The sequence below is a fragment of the Manis pentadactyla genome, chromosome 3 (assembly GCF_030020395.1).
Source record: "Manis pentadactyla isolate mManPen7 chromosome 3, mManPen7.hap1, whole genome shotgun sequence".
NCBI lineage: Eukaryota > Metazoa > Chordata > Mammalia > Pholidota > Manidae > Manis > Manis pentadactyla.
In genome coordinates, this window is record NC_080021.1 from 121,254,240 (window position 1) to 121,270,715 (window position 16,476).

Sequence of the window (16,476 nt, forward strand, 5' to 3'; positions counted from 1 at the left end):
TTTCTGGAAAGTTAAGGACAAATCTCAGAAAGGAGAAATCCCAAGAAGGATTCCGCATGTTCTCTGTATAGATTCTGTCCAAATCTTAGCTGATATTTTAGCCAAATGTATGTGAGGCAGCTGCTGAGAAACTCAGCTAAAAATAAAAGAAGTGAGCTCAGATTTAAGCTGCCATCTAAGATGGAGAGTTTTCAGTGTCAGTCCAACCATGTTAATTGTCATGTAAACAAATAAAAACAATCTACACTGTTGGACTGTAACAGAATCCAGAATTCATAACATAATATTCCCAATGTCCAGGATACAACCAATATTACTCAAACTTTGAAGACATAGGAAAATGTGACTCATTCGCTAGGAAAAGAAAATCAATAAAAACGAATCCTCAGGTACTGGAATTATCAGGAAAGGCTTATGAAATAGAAATTATAACATGCTTAATGATATAAAGGAAAATATGTTCATAATGGACAAAAAGAGAAACATCTCTCCAGAAGAATAAGAACTATGAAGTATGGAAATTCTAGAACTGAGAAATAAAATACCTAAAGTAAAAAATCACTGACTAGGCTTAACAATTGAATGCAGATGATAGAGGAAATTATATTTAGCTTTCTATATTGATCTAATATGACGAACAGAAAAAATGATCAGAAAAAAGGGACAAAGCCTCAGAAAACTGTGAAATAATAACAAAGATCTAATATTCATATATATCTAATGCATAATTGGAAACCCAGAAGGATAGGAGAGAGATAATGATCAGGGAAAATTACTTAAGGAAGTAATGACAAAAAATTTCCCAAAATTGGTGAAAGAAAAATTAATAGATTCAAGTTCAATAAATCCTAAGTAGTATAAACAGTCAGAAAAACATGCCTAAGAACATTACAGTCAAACTGAAGAAAACCAAAGATGAAGGGAAAGTCTTGAAAGCAGAGCAAAATGACACATTGTATATTAGGAAGTAATCATGACTGATGACTTCTCATTAAACAATAGTCTAGAAGTCAATGACTTCTAGGAAGAAATGACTGATGACTTCTCATTAAACAATAGTCTAGAAGTCAATGACATAACATATTTAAAGTGTTAAAAAAGAAAACAAAAACACCTGTCAACCCAGAATTCTATATCTAGGCAAAATATTCTGAAATAGTAAGAGTAATAAGAATAATGATACATAAAAAATATTTTTAGATGTAAGAAAACTAAGGAAGTTTATTGCCAGTAAAACTGGCAATTAAATGACAAGAAATGCTTCAGTTACAAGGAATGCTAAAGAAAGTTTGTCATGCTGAGGGGAAATACCAGATCTTTAGGAAGGAATGATGAAGACCATGAGTGGTAAAAAAATAGATACATTCAAAAGACTATATTTTCCTCTTAATGTCTTTAAAGTCCCTCTTCCTAATTAATACATAATTTATAATGATGTAGTATTTATAAACATATGTAGCTGTGTTTGACATCTATAAGAAATATGACAGCTATATCATCAAAGCTAGAGATGGTGGTAAAGGTATCTATATCACTGCAAAATTTCTGTATTACCTGTGAACAGCTACAGTATATTCTAGCCTTTTGGATTTCCTCTTTTACAGTAATTATACCAACTACAAATAAAGCAACATTTTTTGTCTTTTCATCTAATTTTCCTGTCTTGTTGAACTCAATGAGACATTCAATGCAAGATTGAATACAAATGGTGACAACTGGAAACTTTAAAAATATCCTTGACTTACATAAAAACTTTTCAAATTTTTTACCACTAAGTGTAATACTTATGTAGATTTGGTAAGTTACATAGTTTACTAATTTTCCTAATCTTTTTAGTTTTAAACATATTCTAGTAATTAAAAAAAATAACTAAAATAATTGATTAAATTTAATTAAAATAAAATAATAAAAATTAATTTAATAATTGAATTCTATCATATGCTTTTTCTTAATTTATAGAGTTGATAATTTTTTTCCTTGTAATCTCTGACTATTCTGTATTCAATAGATATTTCTGATGTTGAAATGTCCTTTAAATCCTTGAATATTTGGTCTTGGTCATAATATTTTCACAAACACCTAATTTGCTTTGCTTTTTAAAAATTAATTTTAAAGGATTTTTCATGTTTGCATATACATGAGATTTACGTGTAATTTTTTTTTGGTATCATTAATCTGCAGTTACATGAGGAACATTATGTTTACTAGGCTCCCCTCTTCACCAAGTCCCCCCCATAAACCCCATTACAGTCACTGTCCATCAGCATAGTAAGATGTTGTAGAATCACTACTTGTCTTCTCTGTGTTGCACAGCCCCCTCCATGCCCCCCCAACATTATACATGCTAATCATAGTGCCTCCTTTCTCACCCCCCTTATCCCTCCCTTCCCACCCACCCTCCCCAGTCCCTTTCCCTTTGGTAACTGTTAGTCCATTCTTGGGTTCTGTGATTCTGCTGCTGTTTTGTTCCTTCAGTTTTTTCTTTGTTCTTATACTCCACAGATGAGTGAAATCATTTGGTACTTGTCTTTCTCCACCTGGCTTATTTCACTGAGCATAATACTCACTAGCTCCATCCATGTTGTTGAAAATAGTAGGATTTGTTTTCTTTTTATGGCTGAATAATATTCCATTGTGTATATATACCACATCTTCTTTATCCATTCATCTACTGATGGACACTTAGGTTGCTTCCATTTCTTGGTATTGTAAATAGTGCTGTGATAAACATAGGGGTGCATCTGTCTTTTTCAAACTGGGCTGCTGTATTCTTAGGGTAAATTCCTAGAAGTGGAATTCCTGGGTCAAGTAGTATTTCTATTTTGAGCTTTTTGAGGAACCTCCATACTGCTTTCCACAATGGTTGAACGAATTTACTTTCCCAACAGCAGTGTAGGAGGGTTCCCCTTTCTCCAGAACCTCGCCAACATTTGTTGTTTGTCTTTTGAATGGTGGTGATCCTTACTGGTGTGAAGTTTTAATTTGTATTTCTATGATGACTAGAGATGTGGAGCATCTTTTCTTGTGTCTGTTGGCCATCTGAATTTCTTCTTTGGAGAACTGTCTGTTCAGCTCCTCTGCCCATTTTTTAAATTGGATTATTTGCTTTTTGTTTGTTGAGGTGCATGGGCTCTTTATATATTTTGGAAGTCAAGCCTTTATCGGATCTGTCATTCATGAATATATTCTCCCACACTGTAGGATACCTTTTTGTTCTATTGATGGTGTCCTTTGCTGTACAGAAGCTTTATAGCTTGATATAGTCCCACTTGTTCATTTTTGCTTTTGTTTCCCTTGCATGGGGAGATATGTTCATGAAGAATTCGCTCATGTTTATGTCCAAGAGATTTTTGCCTATGTTTTTTTCTAAGAGTTTTATGGTTTCATGACTTACATTCAGGTCTTTGATCCATTTCGAATTTACTTTTGTGTATGGGGTTAGACAATGATCTAGTTTCATTCTCTTACATGTAGCTGTCCAGTTTTGCCAAAGCTAACTGTTGAAGAGGCTGTCATTTCCCCATTGTATGTCCATGGCTCCTTTATCACATATTAATTGACCATATATGTTTGGGTTAATGTCTGGAGTCTCTATTCTGTTCCACTGGTCTGTGGGTCTGTTCTTGTGCCAGTACCAAATTGTCTTGATTACTCTGGCTTTGTAGTAGAGCTTGAAGTTGGGGAGTGAGATCCCCCCAACTTTATTCTTCCTTCTCAGGATTGCTTTGGCTATTCAGGGTCTTTGGTGGTTCCATATGAATTTTTGAACTATTTGTTCCAGTTCGTTGAAGAATGCTGTTGGTAATTTGATAGGGATTGCATTGAATCTGTAGATTGCTTTGGACAGGATGGCCATTTTGACGATATTAATTCTTCCTAGCCAGGAGCATGGGATGAGTTTCCATTTGTTAGTGTCCTCTTTAATTTCTCTTAAGAGTATCTTATAGTTTTCAGGGTATAGGTCTTTCACTTCCTTGGTTAGGTTTATTCCTAGGTATTTTATTCTTTTTAATGCAATTGTGAATGGAATTATTTTCCTGATTTCTCTTTCTATTAGTTCATTGTTAGTGTATAGGAAAGCCACAGATTTCTGTGTATTAATTTTGTATCCTGAAACTTTGCTGAATTCCTATATTAGTTCTAGTAGTTTTTGGAGTGGAGTCTTTATGGTTTTTTATGTACAATATCACGTCATCTGCAAATAGTGACAGTTTGACTTCTTCTTTACCAATCTGGATTCCTTGTATTTCTTTGTTTTGTCTAATTGCTGTGGCTAGGACCTCCAATACTGTGTTGAATAACAGTGGGGAGAGTGTGCATCCCTGTCTTGTTCCCGATCTCAGAGGAAAAGCTTTCAGCTTCTTGCTGTTCAGTATGATGTTGGCTGTGGGTTTATCATAGATGGCCTTTATTATGTTGAGGTACTTGCCCTGTGTACCCATTTTGTTGAGAGTTTTTATCACGAATAATGTTGAATTTCGTTGAATGCTTTTTCAGCATCTATGGAGATGATCATATGATTTTTGTCCTTCTTTTTGTTGATGTGGTGGATGATGTTGATGAATTTTCGAATGTTGTTCTGTCGTTGCATCCCTGAGTTGAATCTCACTTGGTCATGGTATATGATCCTCCTGATGTATTTTTGAATTCAGTTTGCTAATACTTTGTTGAGTATTTTTGCATCTATGTTCATCAGGGATATAGGTCTGTAACTTTCTTTTTTGGTGGGGTCTTTTCCTCGTTTTGGTATTAGGGTGATGCTGGCTTCATAGAATGAGTTTGGGAGTATTCCCTCCTTTTCTATTTTTTGGAAAACTTTAAGGAGAATGGGTATTGTCTTCTCTGTATGTCTGATAAAATTCCACAGTAAATCCATCTGGCCTGGAGGTTTTGCTCTTGGGTAGTTTTTTGATTACCACTTCAATTTCGTTGCTGGTAATTGGTCTGTTTAGATTTTCTGTTTCTTCCTTGGTCAGTCTTGGAAGGTTTATTTTTCTAGGAAGTTGTCCATTTCTTCTAGGTTTTCCAGCTTGTTAACATATAGGTTTTCATAGTATTCTCTAATAATTCTTTGTATTTCTGTGGGGTCCGTCATGATTTTTCCTTTCTCGTTTCTGATTCTGTTGATGTGAGTTGATTCTCTTTGTCTCTTAATAAGTCTGGCTAGAGACTTATCTATTTTGTTTATTTTCTCAAAGAACCAGCTCTTGGTTTCATTGATTTTTTTCTATTGTTTTATTCTTCTCAATTTTATTTATTTCTCTTCTGATCATTACTATGTCCCTTCTTCTGCTGATGTTTGGCCTCTTTGTCCTTACTTATTTTCTGCCTGGTGGATCTATCCTTTGGAGTGACTGGTGTGTTGAAGTCACCTAAAATGAATGTATTACATTCTATTTCCTCCTTTATTTCATTTAGTATTTGTTTCACATATGCTAGTGCTCATGTGTTGGGTGCATATATATTTATAATGGTTATATCCTCTTGTTGGACTGAACCCTTTATCATTATGTAATGTCCTTCTTTATCTCTTGTTACTTTCTTTCTTTTAAAGTCTATTTTGTCTGATACTACTACTGAAACATCTGCTTTTTTCTGTGTTGTTTGCATGAAATATCTTTTTCCATCCCTTGACTTTTAGTCTGTGCATGTCTTTGGGTTTCAGGTGAGTCTCGTGTAAGCAGCATAAAGATGGGTCTTGCTTTTTTATCCATTCTATTACTCTCTGTCTTTTGACTGGTGCCTTCAGTCCATTTACATTTAGGGTGATTATTGAAACATATGTACTTATTGCCATTGCAGCCTTTAGATTCATGGTTACCAAAGGTTCAAGGTTAGCTTCTTTACTCTCTTACCATCTAACTTAACTCACTTATTGAGCTGTTATAAACACGGTCTGATGATTCTTTATTAATCTCCCTTCTTATTCCTCATCCTCCATTCTTTATATGCTAGGTGTTTTATTTTGTGCTCTTTTGTGTTTCCTTTGACTACTTTTGTGGGTACTTGATTTTATTTTTTGCCTTTAGTTAGTATTTGGTTGGTTTGCTCTTTTTGCTGTGATTTTATTTTCTCTCGTGATATCTACTTAGCCTTAGGAGTGCTTCCATCTAGAGCAGTCCCTCTAAAATACCCTGTAGAGGTGGTTTGTGGGAGGCAATTCCCTCAACTTTTGCTTGACTGGGAATTGTTTAATCCCTTCTTCATATTTAAATAATAATCATGCTGTATACAGTATTCTTATTTCAAGGCCCTTCTGTGTCATTGCATTAAATATATCATGCCATTCTCTTCTGGCCTGTAAGGTTTCTGTTGAGAAGTCTGATGATATCCTGGTAGGTTTTCCTTTGTAGGTGTCCTTTTTTCTCTCTCTGACTGCCTTTAATACTCTGTCCTTGTCCTTGATCTTTGCCATTTTAATTATTATGTGTCTTGGTGTTGTCCTCCTTGGGTCCCTTCTGTTGGGAGTTCTGTGTGCTTCCATGGTCTGAGCGACTATTTCCTCCCCCAGTTTGGGAAGTTTTCAGCAATTATTTATTCAAATACACTTTCTATCCCTTTTTCTCTCTCTTCTTCTTCTGGTACCCCTATAATGCGGATATTGTTCCATTTGGATTGGTCACGCAATTCTCTTAATATTGTTTCATTCCTGGAGATCTTTTGTCTCTCTCTGCATTCCTATTCTCTGATTTCTATTCATTAACAGCCTTTTGTACCTCATCCATTCTGCTTTTAAGTCCTTCCAGAGATTGTTTTATTTCTGTATTCTCCCTCCCAACTTTATCCATTAGCTCTTGCATTTTTCTCTTCAGCTCCATCAGCATGGTTATGACCTTTATTTTGAATTCTTTTTCAGGAAGTTTGTTTAAATCTATCTCCCCAGGTTCCCTCTCAGGGGATGTCTGTATCAAATTCTTCTGCCTTTCATGGCAATAGAGTAGTCGTAGGCAGTTGGTGCATGTGTCAGCTGGGAGAAAAAAGTCCCTTCCTATTTGCCTGTTGCCTTCCCTTTCTTTGAGAATGGTGTGTCCCCTAGTGGCTTGTGCTGGGAAGCTGCGTGCTGATGGGGCCTCTGTGTCTGGCCCAGGCAGCTGCGGAGGATGCTCTGCATGGCTGCTGTGGGTGTGGCCTGTCTCAGTTTGCTGCTCCACTATGGCAGAGTCACGCCAGAGGGGGAACAGGCAGGAGGCTGTTTGTTTCTCTGAGGTTCCTCACAGCTGCATTGCTGACCAGGGGTTTAGGGCACCTGGAGTTCCCTGGGATTCCCAGCTGCTGGGCTGAGTGTGCCAGGATGCTTCCGTCCAGCTGTGAGGCTCCTGTTCCTTTAATATTTTCAAAAAGCACTCGCTTTTCTTTTGTCCCAGGGGTGCTAGCTGTGGGAACCCACTCGCAGATTTTACTGTTCCGTAGTATCCAGCACACCATGCACTGTGTGTCTGCGCTCCCAGTGCAGATGACTAGGGCTGGGTATTTAGCAGTCCTGGGATCCCACTCCCTCCCTGCTCTGACTCCTCTCCTCCCACCGGGGAGCTGGTTTGGGGAGCATGTTTGGGTCCTGCTGGGCTGTGGCTTGTATCTTACCCCCTTCATGAGGCACTGGGTTCTTGCAGTTGTAGATGTAGCCTGGCTGTTGTACTGTATCTTCTGGTCTCTCTTTTAGCAATAGTTGTATTTGTTGTATTTTCAAAAATATATATGGTTTTGTAAGGAGATTTCTGCTGCCCTACTCACACCGCCATCTTGGCTCCTCCTCCCTATGTGTAATTTTTAATGTTATTGTCTTTTTCTCTTTGGACATTGATATTTCTCAATATCCCCCAAAGGGTACCTTTTTCTTCTCATCGGACTCTGAAACACTTAGTAAAAGAGAAATTATTTATTGCATGAAAGTTTGGTCAAACTCTCCTCTAAAATACCCTTGGTCTGATGACTTTTGGAGATGGAAATTTGATTTTTTTTTTCCAAAAAAGATCTTTCAGTCCATTTTATTTCATTGAATAATTTTCTACACATTACAGTTAAAAGGGTTATTTTATTTATTTATTTTTTGAGAGGGCATCTCTCATATTTATTGGTCAAATGGTTGTTAACAGTTAACAACAATAAAATTCTGTACAGGGGACTCAATGCACAATCATTAATCCACCCCAAGCCTAATTCTCATCAGTCTCCGATCTTCTGAAGCACAATGAACAAGTTCTTACATGGTGAACAAATTCTTACATAGTGAATAAGTTCTTACATGGTGAACAGTACAAGGGCAGTCATCACAAAAACTTTCAGTTTTGATCACACATTATGAACTACAAACAATCAGGTCAGATAAGAATATTTGTTTGATTTTTATACTTGATTTATATGTGAATCCCACATTTCTCCATTATTATTATTATTATTATTATTATTTTTAATAAAATGCTGAAGTGGTAGGTAGATGCAAGATAAAGGTAGAAAACATAGTTTAGTGCTGTAAGAAAGCAAATGTAGATGATCAGGTGTGTGCCTATAGGCTAAGTATTAATCCAAGCTAGACAAGGGCAACAAAACATCCACGGATGCAGAAGATCTCTCTCAAAACAGGGGGGTGAGGTTCTAAGCCTCACCTCTGTTGATCCCCAATTTCTCACCTGATGGCCCCCCTGCGACTGTGCCTGTCTTAGGTTGTTCCTCCCTTGAGGAATCTTACCCGTCTCTGGCTAACCAGTCATCTTCCGGGGCCATACAGGGAAATGTAAAGTTGGTAAGTGAGAGAGAAGCCATATTGTTTGAAAAGGTTAGCTATTTACTTCTTTACAGATTTATGCCCTGTGGGTTTTATGCCCAGCATGGAATTTGATTTTCAATTCAACATTTAAATGGATTTTTGATATATTCAGTTATCTACTTTATAGTGAATATTGGTAATTTTTAATTTCTAAAAAAATTTTATCTAAGATTTCATATTTATTTTTTTAAAACTATTTATTGAATTCCCTCAAACATTTTTGTATGCCTATAATCATGGCTTCCTTTTATTCTTAATATTATTTACTTGTGTTTTCTTTTTTCTTATCCAGTCATACAAGTGATTTATCTATTTTATTATCTCTTTCAAAGAACCAGCTATTTGTTATTTCTTTGTTTTCTGTTTTATTATTTTCTTATCTTTTTATTTGCCTCCTTTTTCTTTTATAGATGTATTTTGCCCCATCAAACTTCTACACTGAATGCTATATTTGATCTGACTTGTTTTTAAAATTAATCCATTTAATACTTAAATTTTATAATGAAATGCTCTTATGATTTCATCTCTTAAGTTTCTTGTGTAGCTAATTCATTATTGTTCACTTCTAAACATTATTGATTTCTAGTGTGAATTCTCTTTTTACCTATGAGTTGTTTTTGTGTGCACTTTAAAGTTTCTAATACACTGTTTTTTGGTGCTATCTTCTTATGCTCTTACGTACTTTATTGGATTTGGGTGGGAAATGTGGTTTATATAATAGTAAAGCTTTGATTGTCATTGAGACTTCCTTTGTAACCTAAAATGTCATCATTAGGAAATAACTGATGTAAAAAGAATCTGTATTACCAGTTCTTTGTTTGCAGAATTATATAAAACTGTATTTCTTTCTAGTCTTCTTTCCCTCCTTATCCATTTTTCCTGGTATTAAAATTCCTGTAACAGGTTTGTTTTTAAATAATATATTTGCATGCCATATTATTCCTTTGTTTTTAACCTTGCAGTATACTTTTTTTTAATATGCCTTCTTTAAAGTAGCATATGGCAGGAGTTTTTTTTATAGCAAATCACATAATCTCTATCTTTTAATAGATGGGTGAATCCTTTTACATTTATTATAGTTTCTGATACATTTTTTAGCAAACTATTTTTAACTTTCTTAAAACCATCCTCTTTATTAGCTCCCCCCCTACTCTCTATTAGATTGATAAGGCTTTCTAGACTTTTCCTTTTAATCTATACTGATTTGGAAGCTACACATTGCACTTCCATTCTTTAGTCGTTCTTAACTTTTAAACCAATATTCTTGTAAATTTTTCTCTCCTGATCCTTTATGTGACATGGACCTTAGCACATATCAATTACCCGCAGTATATGAAATCCTTCTTATCTTTGTTTCTAGTTATCTTTTTTTAAGTTGTTTTATTTTTTCAGTATAGTTAAAATAAATTTACCAAAACATTTAATCTTTTTCTGTAGTTACCTTTCATTTAAAAATCCTGTCTATATTCGCTGAATTCCTTTTTTTACCTTTCCTGAAATAATTCTTCAATATTTTTAAAGTGAGGGCCTGTGGGTACTTAATTCTTAAAGGTGGTCCCGCAAACTTAATTTCCTTTGTGCCATATTCATGTTTTGAATGTTGATTTTTGTTGGTTGTTTTGCTATGTCTGAAGACATATTTTTCTCCCTTGAGTCTTGAATTACAGTTATTCTGTGTGTGAAATTTGAGGTTGACAGTAACTAATTTTTCTCATCAACTTGAAGATATCATTTTACTGTGTCCTGTCATCTACTGTTGCTGGTAAGAGGTCCACTGTCATTGTAACACTAGTTCCTTTGTGGATAATCTCTTTTCTCTCTGGTGCTGTAAATATTTTCTTTTTATTCATCATGTTCTTCAGTTTTCCTATTTAATTCTAAGAATGGCTCTATCACTATTTATCCTTGTTGGTACTTGGAGTGTACTTTCCATCTGAAGATTTATCTGAAGTGTTTTTTCAAATCTGGATAATTTAAAATTCTAACAAGTGTTTCCATTTCCTAGTTTGAGAACTCCTTTTGGGCATTTAGAGCCCCTCAGTCCTTTCTCTGTGTGCCTTAGTTGTATATAATCTGTCTGTGTTGCATTCAGAGCTGATTCCTTAAAATGTACCACTACTCTCCTAATGTCAGGTATGGGTAGATGTCATCTACTGAATTTTTTAACTTAATGTCTTCATTTTTTTTCATTTATGTCTTTTATTTTAAATTTTTTCTCACTCTTTTAAAATGGAAGTTATTAATTTAAAACTTTGGGCAACCAAACATACCTATTTTAAAGTTTTGCCAGGTGGTTCCACAAACAATTTCCTCTGGGCCATATTCATGTTTTGAATGTTGATTTTTGTTGGCTGTCTCTCTCAGTATTAGATTTCTCTCTGTTTTGGAATTTTGCTTTGCAGGCTTATTTTGAGTGGGAGGCTTTTGTTCTTATTTTTCCTTTCTGTTTCCTTTTGTGCTCCTGGGCCAGTGGTTTTGTGGTTATCTTTGCCCAGCTGCTCAGGATTCCCAACCCCAAACCTGGCATTGCAGAGCTCCTGTCTCACAGTGGTATTGGGATAGTATTGTGGCTTGCTTCCTGACTTGATTGAAGACTACATTTATATCTTCTCTTTCCTTCCTAGGTTTGTAGCTTACTAAAAATTCCAGCCCCCAGGGGATGTTTAGTTACAGCTTTTAGTTTCTTTCCTGGTTGGGTATTGGGGGTGCCGATAGGAGTTGGTAAGTGATGTTAGCCTGGATCCATATTTTTGAGTGGAGCAATTTTATCCTCTTTACTCCACTAGATCCAAACTGCAGAGTGCACAGCCTCCATCCAGAATGCGCATCCAGTAGGCTCATTACTCATGCACAGGTTGCTGACTTGTGTTTCTAATTTATGCAGATTTATCTTGTTTTTTTTTCGAGCCTCTTTAATGCCTTTAGTTTTCTGTTTTCCTGTTATCTAGTTCTGCTCTGCATTTGGATTGATGGAGGTGTGTTTCCCATTAACAGCTCTCAACTAGGGAATGACATGGATAGAATTGTGTTTCAAAAAGAGGTTCTAGTTGCTGTGTAAAACAGCTTGAGGAGCATAGTTGGTTGGCAGAAGGCAGGTTATAAAGGTATTTCACAGTCCAGGTGAGGTGACCTTTACTTGAACTTGGGGGATAGCAGTGGAAAAAAGGGAGGCTTGCTCATGCAACATGCATCTAGCAGCTGGAAACCTTAGGTGTGTTTCATCAAAGGAAGTAAAGTAGTGTTTCTCCCCAGATGTCCCTTTGCTGGCATCACATGTTCCCTCTAGAACTTCCCAGGCGACCCCTCTCATTTTGCTCCGATACTATCATTCCAATTTTAGTTCTTCACGTTTTATTTTTAAATATCTCTTCCATATCTTCTTATTTTTATTTTTTTATTTTGGTATCATTAATCTACAATTACATGAGCAACATTATGTTTACTAGACTCCCCCCATCATCAAGTTTCCCCTACATACACAATTAAAGTCACTGTCCATCAGGGTAGTAAGATGCTATAGAATCACTACTTGTTTTCTCTGTGTTGTACCGCCATCCCTGTGCTCCCTGCCTACATTATGTCTGCTAATCATAATGCCCCTTTTTTTCCCTTTATCCCTTCCTTCCCACCCATCCTCCCCAGTCCCTTTCCCTTTGGTAACTGTTAGTCCATTCTTGGGTTCTGTGATTTTGCTGCTGTTTTGTTCCTTCAGTTTTTTTCTTTGTTCTTTTACTCCACAGATGAGTGAAATCATTTGATACTTGTCCTTGTCACCTGGCTTATTTCACTGAACATAATACCCTGTAGCTCCATCCATGTTGTTGAAAACGGTAGGATTTGTTTTCTTTTTATGGCTGAATAATATTCCATTGTGTATATATACCACATCTTCTTTATCCATTCATCTACTGATAGACACTTAGGTTGCTTTCAATTCTTGGCTATTGTAAGTAGTGCTGTGATAAACACAGGGATGCATATGCTTTTTTCAAACTGGGCTGCTGCATTCTTAGGGTAAATTCCTAGAAGTGGAATTCCTGGGTCAAATAATATTTCCATTTTGAGCTTTTTGAGGAACCTCCATACTGCTTTCCACAATGGTTGAACTAATTGACATTTCCACCAGCAGTGTAGTAGGGTTCCCCTTTTACCACAGCCTGGCCAACATTTGTTGTTGTTTGTCTTTTGGATGTTGGCGATCCTTACTGGTGTGAGGTGATATCTCATTGTGGTTTTAATTTGCATTTCTCTGATGATTAGCGATGTGGAGCATCTTTCCATGTGTCTGTTGACCATCTGAATTTCTTCTTTGGAGAAGTGTCTGTTCAGATCCTGTGCCCATTTTTTAATTGGATTATTTGCTTTTACTTTGTTGAGGTACATGAGCTCTTTATATATTTTGGATGTCAACCCATTTTTGGATCTGTCATTTATGAATATATTCTCCCATACTGTAGGATGCCTTTTTGTTTTATTGATTGTGTTCTTTGCTGTACAGAAGATTTCACCTTAATATAATCCCACTTGTTCATTTTTTCTTTTGTTTCCCTTGCACGGGGAGATATGTTCATGAAGAAGTTGCTCATGTTTATGTCCAAGAGATTTTTGCCTATGTTTTTTTCTAAGAGTTTTATGGTTTCATGACTTATATTCAGGTTGTTGATCCATTTCGAATTTACTTTTGTGTATGGGGTTAAACAATGAACCAGTTTCATTCTCTTACTTGTAGCTTTTGCCAACACCAGCTGTTGAAGTGGCTGTCATTTCCCCATTGTATGTCCATGACTCCTTTATTGTATTTTAATTGACAATATACGTTTAGATTAATATCTGGACTCTCCAAACTGTTCCACTGGTCTCTGGGTCTGTTCTTGTGCCAGTACCAAATTTTCTTGATTACTGTGGCTTTGTAGTGGAGCTTGAAGTTGGGAAGCAAGATCCCTCTTACTTTATTCTTCCTTCTCAGGATTATTTTGACTATTTGGGGTCTTCTGTGGTTCCATATGATATTAATTTTTTTATCCTGCAATTTTGCTGAACTCAGATATTAGTTCTAGTAGTTTTGGAGTGGATTCTTTAGGGTTTTTTATGTACAATATCATGTCATCTGCAAATAGTGACAGTTTGACTTCTTCTTTACCAATCTGGATGCCTTGTGTTTCTTCGTTTTGTCTGATTGCAGTGGCAAGGACCTCCAGTACTATGTTGTATAACAGTGGGGAGAGTGGGCATCCTTGGCTTGTTTCCAATCTTAGGTGAAAAGCATGATGCTGGCTGTGTGTTTGTCATATATGGCCTTTATTGTGTTGAGGTACTTGCCCTGTATGTCCATTTTGTTGAGAGTTTTTATCATGAATGGATGTTGAATTTTGTCAAATGCTTTTCAGCATCTATGGAGATGATCATATTGTTTTTGTTCTTCTTTTTATTGATGTGTTGGATGATGTCAATGGATTTTCTAATGCTGTACCATTCTTGCATCCCTGAGATGAATCCCACTTGATTATGGTGTATGATCCTCTTGATGTATTTTGAATTCACTTTGCTAATATTTTGTTGAGTATTTTTGCATCTATGTTCATCAGGGATATTGGTATGTAATTTTATTTTATGGTGTGGTCTTTGCCTGGTATTAGAGTGATGCTGTTTCATAGAATGAGTTTGGGAGTATTCCCTCCTCTTCTATTTTTTGGAAAAGTTTAAGGAGAATGGGTATTATGTCTTCTCTATATGTCTGATAAAATTCAGCGGTGAATCCATCTGGCATGGGGGTTTTGTTCCTGGGTAGATTTTTAATTACCACTTCAATTTCCTTGCTGGTAATTGGTCTGTTTAGATTTTCTGTTTCTTCCATGGTCAGTCTTGGAAGATTATATTTTTCTAGGAAGTTGTCCATTTCTTCTAGGTTTTCTAACTTGTTAGCATATAGATTTTCATAGTATTCTCTAATAATTCTTTGTATTTCTGTGGGGTCTGACGTGATTTTTCCTTTCTCGTTTCTGATTCTGTTGATGTGCATTGTTTCTCTTTGTCTCTTAATAAGTCTGGCTAGGGGTTTACCTGTTTTGTTTATTTTCTCAAAGAACCAGCTCTTTGTTTCATTGATTTTTTCTATTGTTTTGTTCTTCTCAATTTTATTTATTTCTTCTCTGATCTTTATTATGTCCCTCCTTTTGCTGACTTTAGGCCTCATTTGTTCTTCTTTTTCCAGTTTCAGTAATTGTGACTTTAGACTGTTCATCTGGGATTGTTCTTCCTTCTTTAAATATGCCTGGATTGCTATACACTTTCCTCTTAGCATTGCCTTTGCTGCGTCCCACAGAATTTGGGGCTTAGTGTTGTTGTTGTCGTTTGTTTCCATATATTGCTTGATCTCTGTTTAAATTTTGTCATTGATCCATTGATTATTTAGGAGCATGTTGTTACATCTCCATGTGTTTGTGAGCCTTTTTGTTTTCTTTGTACAATTTATTTCTAGTTTTATACCTTTGTGGTCTGAGAAGTTGGTTGGTAGAATTTCAATCTTTCTGAATTTGCTGAGGCTCTTTTTGTGGCCTAGTATATGGTCTATTCTGGAATTAATATGTTTCATGTGCACTTGAAAGGAATGTGTATCCTGCTGCTTTTGCATGTAGAATTCTGTAGATGTCTGTTAGGTCCATCTGTTCTAGTGGATGAAATATTCTTTCATTACTGGAGATCTTTTTATCTCTCTCTGCCTCAGCTTCTCTGTGATCCTGTTCTCTGATTTCTATTCCATTATCAGCCTCTTGCACCTCATCCAGTCTGCTCTTAAGTCCTTCCAGAGATTGTTTCATTTCTGTAATCTCCCTCCAGACTTCATCCTTAGCTCTGGCATATTTCTCTGCAGGTCCATCAGCATGGTTATGACCTTTATTTTGAATTCTTTTTTGGGAAGATTGGTTATATCTATTTCCCTAGGCCCTCTCTCTGGTGTTGTCAGAGGGATTCTTGAGTGGACCAGATTCTTCTGCCTTTTCATGGTGATAGAGGTGGTTGTTAGGCAGGTCACATGTACGTTAGATGGGAGACCAAAGTCCCTTCCTGCTTGCTGCTCACCTTGTCCTTCTCCACTGCCTGTGTCAGTTACTCGCACACTGGGAGCAGCCTCTGGGTTAATCCTGAGCTGCTGTGTGTGGGCGGCCCTCGGGATGGCCCAGAGCCCTGCTGGGAGTCGCAGGCATACCAGGTTTGTTCCCCTGTGAGAACAGTGCCCCTTTGTGCCTTGCTCTGGCTTCCTCTGTCTGTGCTGGGCAGCTACGCGCTGGTGGCAGCCTCTGGGTCTTTCCCGGTTAACTGTGTGCTGGGAGGAGACTGTGTGGTTGCTGTGGGTGGGGCCGCTCTCCAGCTACTCCACAGCTGTGGCAGGTAAGCCGGTTTGCTTGTGGTGGGGAATGAATGGCAGGCTCCTTATTGCCATGAGGGGCTTCAGGACTGGGTTACCCATCAGATGGTTGGGGCACCTGAAGTTCCTTAGCATTCCCAGCCTGTTGGGCTGAGTGTGCCAGGACAATTCCCTCCAGCTGTTAAGCCCCTGTCCCTTTAAGACTTTCAAAAAGTACCCGCTTCTCTTTTGTCCCAGGGGAGACAGCTGTGGGGACCCTCTTGCAGTCACCTTCTTGGATTTTACTTTTCCATTTCTTTAATATCCAGTACACCATGCAATGTGTGTCTGTGCTCCTGGTACAGAT